The sequence below is a fragment of the Bombina bombina genome, unplaced genomic scaffold, assembly GCF_027579735.1.
Source record: "Bombina bombina isolate aBomBom1 unplaced genomic scaffold, aBomBom1.pri scaffold_1022, whole genome shotgun sequence".
NCBI lineage: Eukaryota > Metazoa > Chordata > Amphibia > Anura > Bombinatoridae > Bombina > Bombina bombina.
Window position 1 is genome coordinate 107501 of NW_026512105.1, and position 5215 is coordinate 112715.

Below are 5215 nucleotides of genomic sequence, written 5' to 3' on the forward strand. Positions count from 1 at the left end.
ATATATATAATATATATGAACAAACATTATAAAAATGAAATAATATATATTAAAAAAGACAAAAGTACATATATAGATTAAAAAAAAACATAGAGAGAAATAAAAAAAAAGAGAAAGATGAAAGATATTAAAAATTAGAGAGAACTAGAGTGCTAAAGAGAGAGAAGTAGAGAGAGACAGAAAAAGAGATATTTTTTTTAAAAAGGGGAAAAAATAGAGAGTTAGTAAAATAAAGAGCAATTGAAACAAAAGATAAAGAGAGAAAAATGGATAAAGAAAAAGTGGGAAAAAAAGAGTGAAAAGAGTAAACGAAAGAAAGAGAAAGACAATGTGAAGAATAAGAGAAGTAGAGAGAGAGAGAGACAGAAAGAGAGAGATCCATTTAAAAAATATTGAAAAGAAGAGAGAAAGAGAGAGAGAGAGGAGAGAGAAATAGATAGGGAGGAAAAAAAGAGATGGATAGATAAATGTAAAAGAGACAGATTAATTAAAAAAAATAAAAAATAAAGAGAGAATAAAAAGGCAGTTATAGGTACTGGCAGACAGCTTCCAGTACCTAATATGGCGGAAAAAGTGAGGAGGTATAACAGAGCTGTTGGATGGTTGATCATAGACAGAGGTAAAGGGTCAAAGGAAGAGAGAGACATAGGTGGATAGGGACAGAGGGGGATAGGACAGATGGAGAGAGACATAGGGGGATAGGGACAGAGGGATAGGGACGACGAGGGAGAGAGGACATAGGGGGATATATCTCCTTATGTCTCTCTCCCTATCCTTCTGTCGCCTATCCCCCCTGTCCTCTCTCCCCTCTGTCTCTCCCCTCTGTCTCTCTCCCTCTGTCTCTATCCCCTCTGTCCCTATTCCTCTATGTCTCTCTAACTCTGTCCCTATCCCTCTGTCTCTCTCCCTCTGTTCCTATTCCTCTCTTTGTCCTAGAGACAGAGGGAGAGAGACAGATGGAGATGGACAGAGGGGGATAGGGACAGAGGGGGAGAGAGACAGAGGGATAGGGACAGAGGGAGAGAGACATAGGGGGATATGGACAGAGGGAGAGAGACAGAGGGGGATAGGGACAGAGAGAGAGATAGCGGGATAGGAACAGAGGAATAAGGACAGAGGGAGAGAGACATAGGGGGAATAGGGACAGAGGGATATGGACAGAGGGGAATAGGGACAGAGGGGGAAAGGGACAGAGGGGGATAGGGACAGAGGGGGATAGGGACAGAGGGAGAGAGACATAGGGGGATATGGACAGAGGGATAGGGACAGAGGGATATGGACAGAGGGAGAGAGACATAGGGGGAATAGGGACAGAGGGGGATAGGGACAGAGGGAGAGAGACATAGGTGGATATATCTCCTTATGTCTCTCTCCCTATCCTTCTGTCCCTATCCCTCTGTCCCTATCCCCCTCTGTCCCTATCCCCCTCTGTCCCTATTCCCCTCTGTCCCTATTCCCTCTGTCCATATCCCTCTGTCCTATCCCTCTGTCCATATCCCCCTATGTCTCTCTCCCTCTGTCCCTATTCCCCTATGTCCCTATCCCTCTGTCCCTATCCCTCTGTCCCTATCCCCCTCTGTCCCTATTCCCCCTATGTCTCTCTCCCTCTGTCCATATCCCTCTGTCCCTATCCCTCTGTCCATATCCCCCTATGTCTCTCTCCTCTGTCCCTATCCCCCTCTGTCCCTATCCTCCTCTGTCCCTATTCCCCTCTGTCCATATCCCTCTGTCCCTATCCCTCTGTCCATATCGCCCTATGTCTCTCTCCCTCTGTCCCTATTCCCCTATGTCTCTATCCCTCTGTCCCTATCCCCCTCTGTCTCTCTCCCTCTGTCTCTCTCCCTCTGTCCCTATCCCCCTGTTCCTATGTCCCTAGGACAAAGAGAGGAATAGGAACAGAGGGAGAGAGACAGAGGGATAGGGACAGAGGGATAGAGACATAGGGGAATAGGGACAGAGGGAGAGAGACATAGGGCGATATGGACAGAGGGAGAGAGAGGAGAGGGAGGGAGACAAGGGAGGGAGACAGAGGGAGGGTGACAGAGGAGAGAGACAGAGGGAGAGAGACAGAGGGAGAGAGACAGAGGGAGAGAGACAGAGTGGGATAGGGACAGAGGGATAGGGACATAGGGGGATAGGGACAGAGGGAGAGAGACATAGGGGGATAGGGACAGAGGGGGATAGGGACAGAGGGGGATAGGGACAGAGGGGGATAGGGACAGAGGGATAGGGACAGAGGGATAGGGGGATATATCTCCTTATGTCTCTCTCCCTATCCTTCTGTCCCTATCCCTCTGTCCCTATCCCCTCTGTCTCTCTCCCTCTGTCCCTATCCCTCTGTCCCTATCCCTCTGTCCCTATCCCTCTGTCCCTATCCCCTGTCCCTATCCCTCTGTCCCTATCCCCCTCTGTCCCTATCCCCCTATGTCTCTCTCCCTCTGTCCCTATCCCCCTCTGTCCCTATCCCCCTCTGTCTCTCTCCTCTGTCCCTAGGACAAAGAGAGGGATAGGAACAGAGGGAGAGAGACATAGGGGGATTTGGACAGAGGGATAGTGATAGAGGGAGAGAGACAGAGGGGGATATGGACAGAGGGATAGTGATAGAGGGAGAGAGACAGAGGGTGATATGGACAGAGGGATAGGGACAGGGGAGAGAGAGATAGGGGGATAGGAACAGAGGGATAAGGACAGAGGGATAGGGACATAGGGGGATAGGGACATAGGATCAGAGGGATAGGGACAGAGAGAGAGACGAGGGGGATAGGGACAGAGGGGGATAGGGACAGAGGGGGATAGGGACAGAGGGGGATAGGGACAGAGGGTAGGGAAAGAGGGATAGGGAAAGAGGGAGAGAGACATAGGGGGATAGGGTCAGGGGGACAATGATAGAGGGATAGGGTCAGGGGGACAATGATAGAGGGATAGGGTCAGGGGGACAATGATAGAGGGATAGAGACAGGGGGACAATGATAGAGGGACAATGATAGAGGGACAGGGGGACAATGATAGAGGGATAGGGACAGGGGATAGGGACAGAGTGGGATAGGGACAGAGGGGGATAGGGACAGAAAGATTTGGATATTGAGATAGGAACATGGATAAAGGGATAGAAGAAAATATATATTTATTTCATTCAAATTATTGGGAAATGTACATGGAATTTACAACTTGATATAATATAATTGACTGCAGAATTATTGTTGAGTGACACACATGAAACTATGACGAAAGTTTGTTTGCTTTAGCAATATTAAAAAAGTAATTGATCAAGAAAGCATTTTATATAAGCAAACATCAAATAAAGTAATCAGAGTGGGATTGGAAAATAAGTTTACTGAATACAGAACGTGAATCAGCTCAACATTTGCTATGATCCACCACAAATAACCCTCCTTGCACTACACACAAAAAAAGAGCATAACAGCTAAACACTATTCCCTAGTAGCCACACCATTTTATTTTTATGTCGCAAGTACAGCAAATGGAGGGAACATTTGTAAAAACATTTTTAAAAGATTGCTGCCTCATAGCTTAGCATGTCCGTACTGCGGAATCAAACGAAGATATAAAAAAAAAATATTTTTCAAAATAAATGATCTCCGGAGCCGGTTCCCCCTCAAGATGACACTAAAACAACAAGATTTAGATTTCTGTTAATGCATCCACAGATGAATAGATTTAGTAAATAATAAATCTTATCAAACAAAAAAATAATAATTTTGTATTCTATTGCAGTCATTTTTTTTACAATTGAGAGCTATAGAATGCAAAAGATTTTTTTTTTTTTTTGGTTGATACGATTTATTATTTACTAAATCTATTCATTTATGGATGCTATTTGACAAACTTTGATAAAAAAAATAATAATATATATATATATATATTATAAACAAAATACCTTAGCAGATCTAAAACTTGAAAATTTGAAGGTTGTGTAGAGCAGGACTGCCACTTCCTGAAGTTCCTGCAATGCGCAACTGAAATGAAATAAAAAAAAAAGCTAATAATCATGAACAACATGCGCGCACACGGGCTAATGCAATCTAATTAGCATATTACAGCTGATTGGACAAAAAAAAGCAGCATGAAAAAGAATATAAACTCGTTTTTCCTGAGGGGCGATATGAGAAATATTTTGAATAATTTGAAATTAAATTTACAGCAGGTTAAATGATTAATTTATTTTTCACTAATTAATATAATGATTATCTTATCTAATATAAATTTATGAGTTGTATTAAATAATTAATAAAAATTTTATGCTGGACAATCCCTTTAACAGAAATAATAATAATTACAAAAAGCACCATGGCCAGTTTTGCTATGCACTTCATTGTTACTGAAGGAAGGCTTTTTGTGTGGTGCAGTTTTAATGTTCCTGGGCAGTGGGCACATCTGACAGTTGCTTCCTCTGCGGACGCTCATGCTTGCAGGCTCCAGCAGGGGGCAGAGTTGCTATGTAGACTGTAACAGACTGGTACAGAAGATGATATATATAGTCACTGTACACAATATATACATCAATGTGCAGAATATAACCAACTCTTTGCAAGTAAAAAACAATATGTACTGATAAACTTGGCTTTAATTGCGTAATGCTATAAATTACCATTTTTTTTTAACAACCTTATTGTGTCCCTCCCTTTACCACTAAGCCTCACCTTACCTAACCGATAGTAATAAAGTATGTCGTATAGGTTTCCGTATTTTTAAATAGGTTCGGTTTTTACTTCATCAAACGAACCGGATAATCTGCAGTGAGGTACAATGTAAAAAAAAAAAACAAAGAAAGTGTTGGTATAAAATTAAAGGGCTGTTATAGTAAATAAATTGTGTGCTCTAATTCATTGTCATTTTAAGACTAACGACCTTTAATGCTATGTATTTATTACCGCAAAGGGGCTACACATAGTAGAAGTACAGCTCAGGAACCGCAGAGCACTGCTGGCCCAGAATGGAAACTGCTGCTAAACCTGTCAGCAGTGCTAGTTAGTTACATAGCTGAGTCTTGGGACTAGCTCTGCTGATTGGATCAGCAGCAGTTTCCATTCAGGACCCAGTGGGTCCCAATCTGTAGTTCTACTATGTGTTTAACCCCTTTATGTGGGTTAAAAACCTAGCATTAAAGGGTTGCTAGCCTTAAAATTACACAATCTAACAAATAAGAGCATTTTTCTACTATAGTCTTAAAATAAATCTGTTAAGAGGTTAAGAC

General features: G+C 42.6%; 1 long non-coding RNA gene across 1 annotated transcript in view; it reads right to left on the reverse strand.

Annotated features, from left to right (window-relative positions):
• Positions 1-4099, reverse strand: part of LOC128644131 (uncharacterized) — a 4300-nt gene extending 201 nt beyond the window's left edge. The window contains exon 1 of the long non-coding RNA XR_008399925.1: positions 3899-4099. This is a non-coding gene — a long non-coding RNA (uncharacterized LOC128644131). The remainder of the gene's footprint in view (positions 1-3898) is intronic.
• Positions 4100-5215: the final 1116 nt, after the last annotated feature.